Below are 19,568 nucleotides of genomic sequence, written 5' to 3' on the forward strand. Positions count from 1 at the left end.
TGGAGGCGGAGATAAAGCTTTGGAGATAAAGGTCGAGGAGATAAAGGTTTGACGCAGGCGGAGATAAAGCTTTGGAGATAAAGGTCGAGGAGATAAAGGAGATAAAGGTCGAGGAGATAAAGGTTTCCGAAACTAGTGAAGACTAGTTTCGCCAGCGAAACTAGTCTTCACTAGTTTCGCCAGTGAAACTTGGGAAGAGGGGTAACTCGTAAAAGCCGAATGGCCTTGATTTGAAGTCGATCTTTCCCGAAATCAGGGGAAAGGTGCTCTAATCATGTAAGGAAAAGTTGGTCTATTTGGATGTCTTGCCACGCTCAATCTCTAGCCGGGGTGAGTTGCGAGTACAAGTCCTTGCGTACCTGAATTCAAATTTTGTGTTATCGTAGAGCACGTATGAAGCATGGATGTCAGCAAAATTCTCAGTAAGCGGCTTTCATTGCCTCGTACCTGATTATACTTCTCTTTGAGATCGGCAATTTGCTCCGAAAAGTCCATGCCAGTGTTTCTCGCTAGCTCACTAACCTGCAGGGCCAAGTCCTCGTAATCAGCGATTCACGTCAGAAATTTATGATCGATTTGGTTAATTTTGACATCAGAGACAATTTGGTTCCTTACTACGATCCACGTTATGCATTCACAAGCTCGATCGAGCAAAGGGAAAAATATGAATGCAACAAGCTGCGTGGAATGACGTCGTAGCACGCGTTGATTTGTACCTCTTTAATTTTCTTTTCCAAATCAACTAAAGGCAGCTCGAAGGGGAGTGTAACTAATTTCGGCTTGCTTGTCAGAGGCTTGAAACGGGAGAGAAATTTCAATCGGGATCCACCGAATTCATCCTGCATGATCTTCTGGGGCCATGGATACTCAGTATCGGGAGTCTTCCCTTTGCGCATCTTGGCCTGAAAGGTGGGGGGACGAGACTTTGTGGGGCAGTGCCATGGCGGCGGGGATGAATTTGGAAAGGAAACAATAGGCACTGTCATTTTCCTCCCAAGTGGACGCACTGCGGACACTGCCTTTCTTCTTTGTTTATGTGTGTACAGTGAAAATTCTGAATCGGTTCAAAACACTAACCTCGTTCTCATCGCTCACTGAGCTTGCTGATTTGGATTCCCCGTGATAATGACAGTACTTCGCCACGATCTCTGGCATGCTGTTCGCAAGAAAAAGCTTTCCATTTTGTCAGAACTAACAGGTGAAAGTAATATCTTTTTTTCTCAAAAGAAACACTTATAAATGGCAAAGTTGGTTGTAACTAACGGAACCGTGATATGGAGATTTGAGTTTATTGAAACAACCGTGTCTGACCTTGAATCGTTGTAAGACCAAATTATTTGAAGTCTTCACTAGTTTCGCCAGCGAAACTAGTGAAGTGAAGACTAGTCGAAACTAGTCTTCACTAGTTTCGCCGGCGAAACTAGTCTTCACTAGTTTCGCCGGCGAAACTAGTTTGGCTGGCGAAACTAGATTCGGAAACTACTTTGGAGGCGGAGATAAAGACGGAGATAAAGGTCGAGACGGAGGCTTTTGGAGGCGTAGGCGGAGATAAAGGCGTAGGCGTAGGCGGAGATAGAGGCGTAGGCGTAGGCATGGGCATTTGTAGGCGTTTGGAGGAGATAGAGGCGTAGGCGGAGATAAAGGCGGCGGAGGAGGTGTCATCCTAGGGTAGTCGAAACTAGTCTTGACTAGTTTCGCTGGCGAAACTAGTCTTCACTAGTTTCGCCAGCGAAACTAGTTTCCGAAACTACTTCACTAGTTTCGCTGGCGAAAATAGTTTCCGAAACTAGTAACTAGTTTCGCCAACTAGTTTCGCCAACGAAACTAGTCTTCACTTCTCTGCCTCTGCCTCCCCTTCTCCCTCTCCCTCTCCATTTCCCTTCGACCTTCCTCCTTCGCTAAGCCCCTTTTTCTGCCCCGTTTAGTTTCGCCAGTGAAACTATAGTTGTGAACTCCAAATGAAATGGCTTCCAATAGTGTTTCACCAGCGATGTCTTTACTTTTTCCTACCACCTTCAATCCATTAACCTTCTTGAGCTCTATTATTTCATTAGATCTAATGATGGCATCATGTCCATGATTTTTCTCTCGCAACTATTCCGTCCAATGGTATAATTGTTTTTAGAATAAAAATTAGACTAGGGATACACACCCATTTAAGGCCTCTTCGGCAAAGTTGGTGAAGGAAGTTCTAGAGGTGCTGTGAAGGAAGTTAAGGCTAGGTTGACTAAGCTCATACAAAGAGATGGGATGGGAAGACCTAAAGCCTTGCAAAAAACATTAGCAAAAATAATAATATTGGATGCCGTCATTCAAGATGATCCGAAAGCCATGAGTGATGCTGAATTGACATCATTACTAGAGAAGATTACCCCAACTTTGGACAAGAGAAGGTATGTGCATACTTGTCCTCTTAATGTGATTAAAAGTACTCAAGTTTTTATGAAAAATAAGTAATGGGATTTTGATGCTACATGTTCTTAACTGTAGGCTCGCACGTTGGAAAAGGGAGGCCCAAATTGAAAGTGGATCCTTTGCAGATGGTTATGATGCTCTTTTACAACTGAAAAGAAAGTGTGTATATGATTATTTTCAGAGCATGGTGTTCCCTGGAGAACTTGAATTTTCTTCTATTGAAAGATGTCATGTTTTGTCTACCAAGGGACATGGTAGTGGTGTTGATCTAGTGAACAAGATGAGGCCAGGTGGAGAGTTAGGATCGTGCTGGGTTTGCTTTGATTTTGTCAAACGTATGCATGATTGGAATACAATGGCATGCCATGTTTACAACCCTTTTGTTCAAGAGCTACAAACTATTGCTATTGGGGATTTCAAGGTTGAGGATACAGAAGCCCAGATCCTTTTTTGGGAAATGTTAAATAGAGTCATGGAGAAGGAGGGATTCCCAAAGCCTCAATTTAAAGGGTTTATGGCTGATGAGGCACAAGCAAATTGGCGTGCAATTAGAATGGTATTCAATGGTGATGCCAATAAGGTGCTCAAAGAAAAAGAGAGATCTTGCTTATTCCATTGGGAGCAAAGCTTGGAAAACCATGCTAAGTTCCTTCCATCATTTGATCGTGAGGAGTTCAAGCTAAGGTGTAGACAGTGGAAGAATGCTCCATCTCAAGAAGCTGCGGACATCGAGTTGAAAAACCTCCGTTCGTGGTTCAAGCATCATGCACATAAGAAGGACATCTCCATTTTAGAAACATGGATTGTGTGGTGGCATGCAAGAGTGGCTCATTGGGGAGAATACATTCTCAAGGTAGGTCTATTGTTATTTCATTCACAACTTTATTGTTTTTTTGATTATTGGAAACTAATCTATGTTGTGGCACACACAGGGCATGGAGGGATCTGACCAGTTTTTAGTTCCTAGAGCCAACCTTGCAGAGTCAGTCCATGGAAGTTGGTTGGCATCGAATGACGGAGTGAAATATGTCACACTAAAAAATGCCTGTGAGACAGATATGACGGGTGCTTTGCTGCAAACTGCAAGATACACAGAATATCTAAAGGGACTACACTTGGGTTGTGGACCTAGTTTGGAAAAGCTATCTCAAAGGCACTCTTATGGGGACATAGGGAGCAACTCATGCAAGTTCATTGATCTCAGTAATGAGGTGGCTAGCAAGGTGGATGCAACTATTGGAGGTCAAGATTGTATGGGTGATTTGAAGACTGTGAGAAGGAAGCGGTCAAAATCTTTCTCAGAAGCAGTGTATGCAAATGATTCACATCATCCAGAATATGAGTATGTAAATCAGCCAAGAAAGAGAAAACAAAATACCACACCAATCTTGAAAACAAATCAATATGTTGAAGAAGAGGTAGTACACAAGACTATGTGGGCTATAAGAAGAACTAATGCAGGTAGTGAGGTGAGATGTCAAGGATACTTAGAGGACAAAGGAATCAAATGCCACAAATTGATAGATCACAAGGGTAGGACGGGAAAGAGAGGTGTTCCTGCACCTAAGCTTTTTTGGGAGAATCAACACCAAAGCAGGCATTCGAAGGCAATTGATTTGGTTTTGTGGGGATAACATGGACCACACATGGACACCATCAAATTGCATTGAAGGAAAACCACCTGAGGTGCCGAGGGAGTGGCCTATTGAGAAGGGGACAAGCCTGGATGAGGAAGAAATGAGGTTATTAGTAGCTGGAGGATTTAGATTAAAAAAGCAATGCACTAGGGCCAAATCTGCTGATTTAACAAGTAGACCGAGCACAAGGGATGGCATGGTTGTGGAATGGGTAACTGAGGTGACATGTGAAATGAGAACAAGGATAGCTAAGTCTATTTCCTTGGAATGTGTTGTTCACAATGTTAATATAGTTGTCCCTAGAGAGCATGTGGAGTACCTAGTTTCCACTCCAGGATCACGTAGAAAAGGGAGCAAGTACAATGTTGTGGTTTCAGTGTTCCCATCATGCACATGTCTGGACTTTATGGGCCATTCTCAAGGGCAAAACAGATATATCCCATGCAAACATCTGTATTACATTTATATGCAATACTTGGGTCTAGATGAGAAGATACACATGTTCATTCACCAATCTACACTAAGTAGGCAAGAACTCTACCAAGCTCTACCTGCTTGCTAAGAAGGGCGTTTATCTCTACTTGTGGTTATATCAAAGGAACTTGCATAGGTGCATACAAATATTGTATGACCATTGTAGCTTGTGTTGACTTTTTGGGTGCATTTTAATAGTCATTTGCTTGACACAATATAGCTATATGTATGTAAACAGTATTTTGTTGCCCACAACTTCTTTAAGAGTTGTGTATGAACAATGTATTACTCACCACACTATAGTTTTCGGTGACCTTTTGGTGTGTTTGAATGGTCCTTTTATAGAAATCTATCCATGTCTCTCAATTCAATCTTCCTGAGATTCTAGACCATTTGACTATAAATTGTTTGGAAGAAATATTATTTTTACTTTATTTTTTTGTACATGATGTTTATTGAAAAAATATATATATTGAAGGTATCAAATTAGACTTAACTAAAGGTCCACTGCTCAGATCGCTCGTACGTTTTTGCTCGGAAAATGCTCGTCCCCTAGGATATTGCAGTGTCAAGGATAGTTGACCTTGTAAAATTTGTCATACAAGTCCTTAGGCATTGTGACAAAGGTCAATAGTGATCCTTTTCATCACAAAAGCACAAATATATCCATTATATTCCATTCTAATATCTACACTTGTGGATCTCCTTGCAAAAGTGTTTCATGGTATGATTTAAAGACCTAAACTATCAAGAAGGCATTGGCACAAGGTCTTACAATCTACAATTATTGTTTTCTTGCATAGAAGAAGTGTTCCTCAGATCAAAGCTCTAGATAAGACTCTCAATCTCTCATTCAAAGAGAAAGGAAAGGCTAAATTGAATATGGCATGTGTTGACTCTCAATGGCCAAAGCATGCCTCTCTAATAGAAGATATGGTAAACAATTCTCTGATGGATGGATGAAGGATATCACTATATCGAGTCGATGGATGAAGGGTAGCCCATGGGGACATCTAGAGTGCCTTTAGAAGGAGAGGAAGTAGAGAAGTGGGGTAAGCACAAAAGCACTTTATAAAGCAAGTAGTGATGAGTCTACAACTGAGAACCCTCTAGAAAAATAGTCTAGAGGAGCTTGTTAGTCAAGGAGGATTGTCAAAATTCAAGCGATCTCAATCGAGTGAGAGCCAAAGTTTTGAGCAATAACTTTCCTTGATTATCACACAATACTTCATTTATTAAGGTAGCACAAATAGCAACCATTGTTGACTGTTTTGGTCAATGACAAGTGTTTTCTCTTGCATGAAAGCAACAATGGAGTTTCCATGCTACATAGGATAGTAGAGCTAGTTTAATTATTCATGTCTATGTTCTTTTTCAAAAGCTTTCTTGGGTGACTATAGTTATTCTACCATAGTCAAAAATCACCCTCTTTAGTACAAAGCATTGTTAGTAAAGATTCAAGGCATGCTTTCATGGTCAATGTGTTACCTATTACTTCTTCAGAAATCATTGCTCCCATTAAAAAAAGAACAATATTGCACCATAGATATTTAGTTAACTTAAACAAGAAACCATCTCAATCAAAATGTATATACACAAATCTATTGATTGCAATTGAATCCACTAAAAATATAGTCCTTTGATATTTTCAATGTCAAAGAATTCAAGGATATAAATGCTAGGAATTATGGTTTCTTCATATAAAAAAAGGAGTTGTATATTCAACATTCAAAGTGCAAATTGAATTGCATCCATGTATACTCAAAATGAAAAGATTATATTCTCATTATTTAGCTACTATGAAGATTTTGATTACATGACAACTTTCACAAAATTACTTTGCAAATTAATGAAATGTACATGTTGTATTGTCTTGAAGATGAAGCTTCTCCATAAACATGCTAAAACATTCTCATACTTATTCTGAATACATAATCGTTGCCAAAAACTATCCTATGTAATCTCAAAATTCATACAAGTGCACTAGTGATGCTTGGCTAGTTATGACAAGAAGCCAAGGATTGAAAAAATTCAACCTTTGTAAGAGCAACCTAGTGCATGAACTCATGCACACTCACTCAATCCCAAAACTCGAATGATGACAAAGTAGATGGATTTTCATTGAGTATACATCCCTTTCTTTGCATCTCATTGCATGAAGTCCTTACAAGAGCATCATGGAACTCCGATAACGTCACTATATATCTCAGGCCCTTTGCAATGGAAATCTCTATCCAAAATATGGAAGAGATGCAATTTATTTGTACCAATTATCTTTTCTTGCACCACATCAACATTCAAACACTAAGCCTTCTCAATTATCTCTTGGAAATCTTTACTCAGCTTGGATCTCCACTTCACTATTATATTATCCCTTTGTCCTGCATGAACATGACTAATTGCTACCACACTCCTTGGCCTTTTGCCCCTTGCACATGCAAAATTTCATCCTCCTCAAGCACAAATCATGCTTGCTGCAATCGCTTCTTTTCATTTGCTTTAATGGAATTCCCAATGGAAACTTTCCACACCCCTGATGAATGACCAGGGACACCCAAAATAGACTAATCAACATTCCATGTATGGGCTATAGAGGTATTGCAAAACCACACAAACTATTCTTTGATACCATTAGGATATTGCCTTCTCCCCTTGAAGCAAGGTGTAGGGACACCCTCAGGTGCATGTTGACCCAATGCATTTATGAGTGCTCCACATCCAGCCTTTTTCTCTTCAATAAATCCAAATCATGTAACAATGCTATGGGGCTCTGTTATTATGATAGCCCAATTAGCATAATGCACAATGGCCTCTCTTCATACTATCTCCTCTTTTTGAATTGTAGAAGAGGCTAGCCTCCTCCCACCAAATGGTTTCTTGCTGCTAACATAGATATACTCTGGCCTATGCCTATCTCTCTCCATCATGGCAAAAGGAGGGGTAGAAACTCTTCTCCTTCTAATCTCAACTTGCTCCATTGACGCCCTTTGCATCTTTTGTGTTTGAAGTCCAGCTTCTTCTATGACACTATGGACTTCATCAAGAATTCTTTTTGTTGAGACATTGCTAGAATTTTCACTCATTATCCTCTCCCTTAGCTTATCCAAGGTAGGTCTTGTGCCCAAATGTTTGCCACACATTTACGCATTGTACGGTGCACTTTTCAATACAAAAATTGCCAAGTCTGAAGCATTGTCCTCATATAGGCTTATGTATTTGGCATACCCATGAGCAGCCCTCATACTAAAATCCTGGGGAGTCAACTCCCTTTAGGAAGAATACTTATCAAAATTGTGAGTATGAGATGAATTTGAAAATATGCCATGAGTTAAAATTAGTCAAATTATCATAGTTGTGTTCTACACTAAAACAGCTTCAAATATGTCTTTACATCTTGAAATTTGGGTAACACATGAAAAAGTTGCAAAGAAGGTTGGTTTCTATGATTGCATATTGACATAATCACGTGAATTTTCTTGTGATTACGTGTCGTGATGATGTATTTCATGCATTCATGGGTACAATCATGCCTTTACACTATCATGTGGCCCTGACCTAGAAACCGAATACATAATGGCGGTAGTATCAATACTACTAGAGCAGTATCCTACTACCAACGGTGGTGCTAATACTACCGCCGGGAGTCTAGCACAATAGTACTAGCAATAGTATGAATAATACTGCCAATAATATTATTACCACTGGTAGTAGGAGTATTCTTGCCATGAATTGTATTACCACTAGTACTGACATACTACTGTCGATAATACTACTAGTACCGATGGTAATACAATAATTACCACCGGTACTACTACCGGCCCAAGATATATGCCAATCGCAAGTTTCATTTTCACCAATAGTGGATTGAGAAGAGGTAGAAATCCTCCTCTCTCCAAGTCTTGGCTGAGGGGCTTGATCTAAGAAGTGGTTCTTGGTCCCGTGTCCTAAACAAGATGGGGGGTTAGTTGGAACCACGACCTAGATCTAGGTTTCCTCGTCTATCCATATAAAGGGGAGGGATTTTTTGTCAAATTTTTTAAGAATTTACTTTGCATTTGTTGCATGCATGCATTGAAAGAATCATTTGTTGCATGGATGCATCGAAAGAATCATTTGTTGCATTGAAAGCTATCAATCTTCAAACTTTTACATTACTACATGATAACTCATTTGCATTTCATGTAATTAAAAAATTTAAGAATGGCAAAAGCATAGGGTGGGAGTTATTGTCAAATGCTTGCTCACTATTGTGTGGCAAATGCAGCTCTTTGTTAGTGTCAAGCGAGAAAGCTTTCTGCACACACACACACACATAGCAAGATCTACTCACAAGCATGGCTCAACTACCAGCACTATGTGAAAAGTAGGGGAAGAGCAAGTAAGGGCAAGTGCAAGAGAGTGATGAGAAGCATTTGGGATGCCTTTTTTCTTAGGGTGTGCAACATGGAGGACAGTGAGATGGAATCAACCCTATGAGTCATCACTATGAAGAGGAGGATTCTTGATGATGCTAAGAGAAGTTTGCAGTCTGAAGGTCATGATGGCCTTGCTAGTCGGGTGCAATGGGAGACAGATGCCATGCTTTGGGTTGACAGCTTTATTGGGAATGCAGAGACCCACTTCAATGAAGCATGCAATGTTGACCCTAATTTTGCACAAGAGTTTGATGTCTTCAAATTAACACAATGGACGGGTGTATGGGCCAAGCACAAGAGTAAGGTCATTGCATCAGATCATCATGTCATAGTGGCTAAGAGATGGGAAAAGAAGGTTGCAGCAGGTTATGGGCAAGCTACATCCCTAGCCACAGGTGAAGAGCATCCAGCCTCTATACCCTCTCAACTATTGAGAGGTGATGAGGTTCAAAGGGCACAACACATGGCTAGTAATATAGACAAAGTGTCAATCTTGGCCTATGCCGAGTTTCGCATCCGTGGCTCTTACTAAATTAAACTCAGGCCATGTTTATAGCAAGGCTTTTGGACCCGCATTGCATCGGACCCTCCTCACCATTCACATAAAGTCTTTCAAAGCACACATGAGATCCTCTAAAGAGCTACCAAGGCTTGCTCGATACAGGCTAGAGTCTCTTGCATTCATGGCTCTCATTGAATTATACCATAGCTCTAGTATCCTATAGAGTGAGGCTCTAGGGCTCACGTTGCATCTAGGTATGGGGTTCTATAAATGTCCACCAAGAAAAATGCATACAAAAATATGATCATAGGTTGAGACAAAAAAGAAAATCACTAGCGTACATTATCTCAAAGTGGGTATTGATAATTATGCTTCAAAATTTTAGAGGAAACAAGTTACAAATGCAACCACCCTATTCCATGTAGTGATAGCTAAATTGGACAAGACAGTCATGGGCAATTGTGATGTACTTTGACATAGAAATAGGCACGACTAGTTGGAAGTGCCATTTGAAATCCATGTCAATGTGATGTAGACTTTCGTTCATCTACGCAGAAGCCTTTGCTCCTGCCAGTTGCCTTCTCCCAAATCTCCATCTTCTTGGCTACCCTCCTGGATATTTTATTCTAGAGCTCTCCTTCTCATCTCATTCCTCAAACTATTGGAAAGTTCACCTCCCCATCTGTAAGCCACCATATGAGGAGAGCATGGGGGGGTGAACCTAGGGTTTGAGGGAGTACCACACATGGGTAGCATTATGGCTGCCATGTGGGTGCTATTCAGAAAGAGAGGGGGAGACCACATGGGCAACACATAGGCTGCCATGTGGGCAACAAGCAAAGGGAACACACCTATTCTCAAGGTGGCTCCAACAAATGGTGCCAACAATAGGTGCAGATGGCGAGGCATTCAGCATCAGGATGTGGCCTAGAAGAGGTGGATCTCGAATAGTAGACATGGCGGGGTGTCCCAGGTAAGAGGCGCAATGACGTCAACAATAGTACAAACATTTATTGAGATATCAAGCTCCACTCATGATATGCCAGGGTGACTGTTGTGCATTTATGTCACCGACTTGTTAGCTGCAGATGCGGTTGGTACACTGCCCATGAATAATAGTTGGATGAGAGCTATCTTTATGTACTCTAGTTAGTGGCTCAGTTAGTATGCCACCTAGGTTAGCTGAGTTTCATTTGAGACCCACATATAGGGTTCATCTATTTCTTTTGTACTATCTCTGCGCACAGGCATACGATGCAATTTCTATGGCAACTTTTCACCAACCTGCAGAATAGTGACTTCACAGCAAAAAACATGACACTTTTTTGAGTGCTTGCGAAGAACTTCCACCACCAAAATGGGCCCCGAAATGGCCTCGAATCAAAAAAATAATGCCCCGCAACATATACTACCCTCTCGCCACACCACGAAGGGTGTCCCAATCTAAGATAGTGCACTCTTGCACTTTTCAGTTGTGCTATCTGCTGAGATTTGCTCCCAAAATCAAAAAATGAAAACAACACTGATCCTCTTACCAAGACACTGCAAACTTGGTTTGCTTTCTTGAGCTCCTTACCATGAACTGAGCTTTGATAGCATGTGAAGAGAGTGGGAGAGAAGTAAGGAGCCTCACTTGCAGCTTTCTCGCATACACAATGGGGGAATACACACAAAGGTGGAGGCTGAAAACAGTTTTCCCCTTCTTAGTTTTGAAAGCCAAAAGACTATGTGGTCAAATACCACTTTTGTCAGTTTTGCAGATTTGCCCTTGTGAGACAGAAGTTGTGTTTTTTGCAGTGACAGAATATTTTTGTAGTGTTTTGTAATGGCGTCTGATGCTCTTTCATAGATAGTCACTGAAAAGGGTGACAAGGACAACTTCCAAGCATGGAAGTTTAGAATGATGAATTTTCTTAAGGGAAAAAGCTACTGGGAGTTCATTACTGGAGCTGAACAAGAACCAATTATTCCTAATGTTCCCAATCAACAAGAGTTGTAGGCATTTAAAGGCTAGCATGAGAGAGCCAGAAAAGTTATGTACTGGCTGTCTATCAATATTTTAGATTCTCTAATTGTGCATATTCAGGATGCAAGCATGCCGAAGGAGGCATGGGATACTTTGACAAAAATATATAGCACAAATACGCAAGCCAAGAAAATACAGCTCAAGCAAGAGTTGCATAATGTGCAGAGAGAAAATATGAGCATCAATGACTACCACATGAAGGTGAAGAAGATTGCAGATGCACTTGCTTCTGTTGGGTTGCCAATGGAAGATGATGATCTAGTTTCTGTGACCTTGAATGGTCTAGGAAAGGATTATGCACAATCCCATACATCCATTGCTGTGCGTGAGAATTTTTCTAATTTTGAGGAGCTGATTGCTCTTCTAATTTCTGAAGAGCAAAGAAATGGTGTTGCATCTTCTTCAGGAGGAACTTCAAAAGAAACTATCTTCTACTCAAGTGCTGGAAGAGGTAGAGGCAGAGGCAGAGGTAGAGCAGGCCAATCTGGAGGCCATGGCAGAAATCAAAATATGTAGCAAATTCAAGAAAACCAGTCCTATGGAGGAGGACGTGGTAACTTTAGAGGCAGGGGGATCCAAAGAGGTTGTGGTGGATGGCAGAGAGGCCAAAATACAAACAACAATGTTGAATACTACTACTATGGTAAAATGGGTCATATGGTTTAAGAATGCTTAAAAAGTAGAATGACATCATGACTGAAAAATTGCAGCAAGGCAATTATGCATCCTCTAGTAGACAGGGTGATGACAGAAATGAGCATTTGTTTATGATACAGCACATGATGAATTCTATGACAAGTGCAGAAGAAAGCAATGATGTGTGGTATGTTGACTCAGGTGCATCAAACACATGATAGGTCATGCAGAATGGATGCATGATGCAAGAAAAATGGAAAGACCAAGATTTGTGGAGACTGGTGATGATACTGCACATCCTATTGTGTAGATTGGTAAAATTCCTTTGTCTATGCAGGATGGAAAAAAGAAATACATGTCTGATGTATTTCATGTCCCGAATATCACCAAGAACCTAGTTTCTATCCGTCAATTGATCGAGCAGGGCTTGCACGTTAGATTTAATCCTCATAGATGCTTTGTTGAGGATATGAAAAATAAAGGTCACTTTGATAGCAAAAGGGAAGAAGAAGGGCAGGATGTTTGCGTTGGATGCAGACATGCCTGAATTGAGTGTAGCAATGTTTGCACATGGGATTAGTGTAGTTGTAGATATTGATATCTGGCATAAACGCATTGGTCATGTTAATGTACAGCGACTTAAATTAATGCAGGCTCAAAATATTATTGTAGGATTGCCTAAGTTCAAGGTTGCAAAAATGCATAAGGTATGTGAAGCCTGTCAATTTGAAAAACAGGCAAGGAAACCATTTCCTAGACATGTTTAAGAGAGTAAGAGGCCATTGCAATCAATCCATTCTGATGTGTGGACTACTAAAACTGCATCTACTGGAGACTATCATTATTTTGTCACTTTTATTGATGACTACAGCAGAAAATTTTGAGTGTATTTTATGAAAAAGAAAAGTTAAGTGTTTGGGCATTTCAAAGCTTTTAAAGCTATGGTTGAAAAAGAAACAGGCCTGCAAATAAAAAGTCGAAGGTCAGATGGAGGAGGAGAGTACCTCTCAAATGAGTTTGCAAGGTTCTTACAGGAGCATGGCATAAAGCAGCAATATTCATGCAGTCATACCCCACAGCAAAATGGACTTGCACAAAGGAAAAATGGGCATATTGGAGAGGTATCTCGTGCCATGCTCAATGAAAAGGACCTGTCATATTATTATTAGGCTGAAGCAGTTACTACAATAGTCTACATAATGAATAGAACTCCCACTGCAGTAATACATGTCATGATGCCAGAGGAGAGGTATCAAAAGCTGAGAAGTGCATCTTTATTGATTATTCTCTGCAATAGAAAGGATATAGATGCTATAATCCTTCTATTCGTAAGTTTACAGTAAGCAGAGATGTTGTTTTTGATGAGATGAGCAGCTAGTATAAACCAGTAAATGTGATTGATGATGTAGATGCACAAAATAGTAATGTTGCACAGAATTCACAGCAGCAATCACAAAATATTAGTGGACCTGTAGTGTTCTCTAGCAGTGGTTCCCATACTTCACCATGGATAGGCAGATTGAGATCAAGAGGATCTCCTCAACTCAATGCAGATAGTGGTATGCAAGTATCACAAAAAGGAAAAGAGAAAGTAAATCAGTCCATGTGTGATGTGATTTCAGTCCATGTGTTGGACCCAGTGATTGAGACCACGGTTTCCAAAACCGTCTGTCCCATTGCATTCCGGATGCCCAAAAACCCCTACCTATCATTCTTGCGCGATTCAGTGGAGGATTTTCAAAGTTATAGATCTCTATGTATTCGATTTCATCTCTCTATTATGCATTTTTCATTCTAAGGTTTTGAAACCTTAGATTTATGCCACATGGTAGTGGATAAGTGTTGACTCCCGTTTCTCACTCATCGGTTGGGATTTTGAAGTTCCGGTAGAAGAGAGATATTTACAGATTTTCTTGTTGAGTCCGATTATGCAATGGCGCCCATGTTTTGAGGCATCTTAGGTTCTATTTTCAGTAGCGGTCATTACCGTGGGACTATGATTTCTTGAGAATACCTTATGCAAATCACTCTGGTTGTAGTTTGAGCAATGTGCGCTCATTTGTGGTGTGCATTGGGTTGCATTGGATGATTTATAGGCCATTTGGATGCATTGTGGTCCTTATTGGATGCACTGATAGGCCCAAATTGCCTTGTGGGATGCTATTTTTATGGATGCTTTGCACATGGATGCTATTTTATGATGAGGGACAGCTTTGATACATTGTAGGTGATGCACTGATAGTGCCATGCTCTCTTGGATGAGATATTATTATTGCATATGCCAGTGGACGGTGTTTATACTTGAGTCCTTTGGCACTTATTGGCATTTTGGATTACCATTGCAGTTGGCATTTTCTTTTGGGCCAAATTTGCTCATATGGATGCATAGTATATGCACATGAGTCAGATGCTTTGAGACATGAGTTTTGGTGATATTTCACTCTATTTTGGCATACACATTTAGGTGCACCTGGTATTTGGTGTGATTCTCTCTTGCAGGCACTAGCATTTGGGATTTTTGCTTCATTTGCATCATGGCATCCTCTTCCATGTCTGAAAAAGAGTTTTTTAGCATTAAAAAGTTTGATGGGACAAACTTTTCTTTGTGGAAAGAACAAATAAGGGATTTGCTTATTCAAAAGAAGTAGATTGAACCCTTCGCAAGGATTGAAGCTAAGCCTGCAAATATGTCCGAGGATGATTGGAATGAGTTGGATGCATTAGCAAAATCTACTATTAGACTTCATCTTGCAGAGTCAATTTATTTCACAGTAGTAAATGAGCAGACTACAGAAGATTTGTGGAAGAAACTGTGTGCCACTTATGAAAAGGAAACTGCCTCTAATAAAGTTTACCTCATGAAGAGGTTGTTTGAGCTACAGATGAAGGAAGGGGTCTCCATTGCTTCTCACTTGAATGAATTCAATATTATTTTCAGCCAGCTTCAGGCTCAGAAGATGAATTTTGATGCGGAGACTAAGGCAATATTTCTCTTATGTTCATTGCCATCCTCATAGGATACCTTCCGTACAGCTGTCAGTAACTCTGCACTTGGTGGAGTACTAAAATTTGATGATGTTGTGGGTAGCTTGTTGACCGAGGAGATTAGATGGAAGTCTATGGATGGCAACAAGCAGAATGCAGCCTTAAATGTGCAAAGGGGCAGATCACAGTTCCGAGGGAAGTCCCAAGAAAGAGGGAAGTCTCATAGCAAATCTAGGGCACAGAACATTGAGTGTTACCACTGTGGCAAGAAGGGCCATATGAAAAAGGATTGCTACAAGCTGAAAAGAGAGCAAAAGAATAAGAAAAAGAATGCAAATTGGGGTGCAAATCAAAAGGAAGAGAGTCCAAGGGAGGACAAAGGAAAAGTGAAGATCGAGGAGATCAATGCAGTCATACATGATAGTGACAATGACGTTCTCTTCATGTCTAGTTTATCTGCATAGTTGCTTACCACTTCAGATAATGCATATTCCTAGGATTGGTTCATTCCATGTTACTCCCCATAGGGAATAGTTCTCCACTTATGACAGTGGAAAGACAAGTTGAGTGCATCTTGGAAATGACTATGCATGTGACATAGTGGGAGTAGGTGACATAAAGTTTTCTTTTGCAAATGGGTCTGCATTTATTTTGAAACATGTGAGACATGTGCCTAAGTTGAACAAGAGTCTTATTTCAGTGGGTCAGCTAAATGATGCTGGTTTTCACACCACTTTTGGCTTTCAGAGTTGGAAAATTCAAAAGGGCTCTATGCTTTTGGCCAGGGGTGCCAAGTGTGGGACTTTGTATCCCTTACATGTATCAGGGGTATTTGATCATGTTGTTGCAATAACCGAGCAACCAAGCACTTCTTTGTGGCATTGCAGGTTGGGGCACATGAGCCAGAATGGAATGAAACTCTTATGCCGTTATATCATATGCAGCCATGATGTAGTCTTCAATGAGAAGAAGATGCATAAGGCACCCATGAGGGATGTGGAAATTAGGAGAATCACTTTCTAGGATGTGAATCCACCTACATATGTTGATAGACAGCAAGCTGTCCATGCACCAAATGTGCAAGAAATGGTACTACCAAGTACTCCCACAGGTATACAATCAAGGGTAGATGATGGATCATCTATTGGTGGGAATGATGAGCCAAATGTGGCTGATATGCAGGTGGGACAGCAAGCTGAAATGCCCTTGAGAAGATCATCTAGAGTGTCTAGACTACCTGATAGGTTTGTTCCAAGGGTAGACTATGTGATGCTTACTAATTGCAGGGAGCCTTCTTGCTACAGAGAGGCTATGATGTGCAAGGATTAACGTGTGGGAGTATGCTATGCAATTAGAGATGAGTTCACTTATGAAGAATAAGACTTGGGACTTGGTTTCTTTGCCACATGGAAAGAAAGTGTTGCCATGTAAATGTGAAGATTGTGGGAGAGAGGGAAGGAGTCTCATTTGCGGCTTTCTCACATGCACAATGGGGGAATACACACAAAGGTGGAGGCTGAAAATAGTTTTCCTCTTCTTAGTTGTGAAAGCCAAAAGAACACTAGTACAAAGAAATAGAAGAACCCTATATGTGGGTCTCAAACCAAACTCAACTAACTAAGGTGGCATACTAAGTGAGCCACGAACTAGTGTAGATAAGGATAGCTGTCATCCAGCTATTATTCGTGGGCGGTGTACCAACCGCATCTCCAGCTAACAAGTCGGTGACATAAATGCACAACAAACACCCTGGCATATCGCGAGTGGAGCTTGATATCTCAACACTCCCCCTCGAGCTCAATCCCAAATCTTGCACACCAAGCAGGTCTCTAAACTTGCGCAGCTTCACTGCGCCCAATGCTTTCGTGAATATGTCAGCTACCTGATCCTTTGTGCTGACATAAACTAGATCAATAAGACCTAGTAAAACCTTCTCCAGCACATAGTGATAATGCACCTCAATGTGCTTTGTTCTAGCATGAAAGACTGGGTTCTTTGCCAAATATACTGCTCATGTTGTCACAATAAATGACAACCGGCCCATCTGTAGACTGATGCATATCATAAAGTAGCTTATGCAACCAAGCTACCTCACATGCAGCCATTGCTGCACCCCTGTACTCAGCCTCTGTCCTCGTCGACAAGGCAACTGTAGGCTGTTTCTTGCTGCTCCAAGTGACTGCAGCACTCCCAAAAGAGAACACATATCCACTGGTAGATCGTCTATCTGAAATGCTACCAGCCCAATCAGCATCAGTGTATCCATGCAACTGTATCTGAACCCCAGCCTCATAAAATAGTCCATACTACAATGTGGACTTCACATACCTGAGTATGCATCTAGCCACATCCAAATGCGGTTTCCTTGGAGCCTGCATAAACTGACTTACCAACCCAACAGCATAGCTCAAATCTGGCCTAGTAATAGTCATGTAAATCAAACTTCCTACTATGCGTCTATACATAGTAGGGTCCTCCAGAAGCTCAACTGCATCTGCGCTCAGCTTCACATTCTGCTCCAAAGGAACTGAAATAGGCTTACAGCCTGTCATCCCATATTTGGACAGCATGTCCAATCCATACTGCCTCTGCAAGAGCTGTATCCCACTTGGTGATCTAATCACCTCAATGCCCAAGAAATAACGCAGCTCTCCCAAATCCTTCATCTCAAACTTCTGCCTCAATAGCATTTTCACATGAAGGATATCTTCATCACTATCACCTGTGATGATCAAATCATCAACATAAATGACCAGCAGCATAATCCCTTTCTCTGTTTTTCTCACATAGAGTGAGAAATATGCCTTGGAAATCTGAAAGCCAATAGTGACAAGATATTGTCCTATCTTGTCAGACCATGCTCTAGGTGCTTGCTTCCAGCCATACAAGCCTTTCTTCAACCTCTGCAAACAAACTCGGGATGAATAGCATGAACATAACCTGCTGGCTGCTCCATAAAGACCTCTTCTTGCAAATCACCATGCAAGAAGGCATTCTCTACATCCATCTGATGTAAATACCATCCCTTTGATGCAGCCATAGCAATGGCTGCTCTTACGGTTGCCATCCTTGCAACCGGGCTGAAAGTTTCTTCATAATCAATGCCATATGTCTGTGCATACCCCTTGACAACTAATCTTGCCTTGTATCTATTCACAGAACCATCTGCATTGTGCTTGATCTTATAAACCCACTTACAGCCAATTGCATTCTTGTCTTTAGGCAAAGGCACCAATTCCCATGTAGCATTTGCATCCAAGGCATCCATTTCTTCATCCATGGCTTTCTCCCATTTTTCATTTCCCATGGCTTTCTCAAAAGAAGTGGGTTCTGGTTCCTGTATCACTTTGACCATATAGGCATAGTGAATGGCTGTAAATCCATCATATTTCAGCCTATCCACAAGATACCTAACCCTGGTAGACCTGCGCAAAATAGGCTCACTTTCAGGTGCTCTCAAAACATCCCTGGTCTTCCTTACTCCAGGTGTAACAACAGAAGGGATACCCACCAACTCATCATCAATGCTTTGTTCTGAGCCACTGGATTCACCATCCACACAAGAGTGACCTGCATTCACATCAAACATGGGCTGATCTACCTTCTCTTTTCCTTTTTGTGATACCTGCGTACCACTCTCTGCATTGCTTTGAGGGGATTCTCCTGATCTCAATCTGCCTGTCCATGGTGAAGTATGTGAACCACTGGTAGAGGACACTCCAAGTCCACTGATATTTTGTGATTGCTGCTGTGCATTCTGTGCAGCATTACCATTTTGTGCATCTACATCAATCATCACATTTACTGGTTTATACCAGCTGCTCATCTCATCAAAAACAATATCTCTGCTCACTGTGAACTTACGTGTAGAAGGGTTATAGCATCTATACCCTTTCTGCTGCAGAGAATAACCAATAAAGATGCACTTCTCAGCTTTTGGATCCAACTTGGACCTCAACTCATCTGGCACATGGACATAGGCAATGCAACCAAAAATCTTCAAATGAGAAATATCTGGTTTCCTACCAGTATACATCTCCTCTGGCGTCATGCCATGTATTGCTGCAGTGGGAGTCCTGTTCATTATATAGACTGCTGTAGCAACTGCTTCAGCCCAATAATAATCTGGTAGATCTTTTTCATTTAGCATAGCCCAAGATACCTCTCCAATATGCCTGTTTTTTCTTTCTGCAATTCCATTTTGCTGTGGGGTATGACTGCATGAATATTGCTGGTTTATACCATGCTCCTGCAAGAACCTTGCAAACCCATTTGAGAGGTACTCTCCCCCTCCATCTGACCTTAGGCATTTTATTTGCAGGCCTGTTTCTTTTTCAACCATAGCTTTGAAAGCTTTGAAGTGCCCAAACACTTCACTTTTCTTTTTCATAAAATACACCCACAGTTTTCTGCTGAAGTCATCAATAAATGTGACAAAATAGTGACAGCCTCCAATAGATGCAGCTTTTGTAGTCCAC

General features: G+C 41.0%; 1 pseudogene; it reads right to left on the minus strand.

Annotated features, from left to right (window-relative positions):
• Window positions 1-314: 314 nt before the first annotated feature.
• On the minus strand, window positions 315-948 carry LOC147890061 (acetyl-coenzyme A carboxylase carboxyl transferase subunit alpha, chloroplastic pseudogene; annotated as a pseudogene).
• Window positions 949-19,568: the final 18,620 nt, after the last annotated feature.

This window comes from Dipteris shenzhenensis, chromosome 19, assembly GCF_047967505.1.
Source record: "Dipteris shenzhenensis isolate YYH24624 ecotype China chromosome 19, Dip_SZ_1.0, whole genome shotgun sequence".
In the NCBI taxonomy this organism is placed as follows: Eukaryota; Viridiplantae; Streptophyta; class Polypodiopsida; order Gleicheniales; family Dipteridaceae; genus Dipteris; species Dipteris shenzhenensis.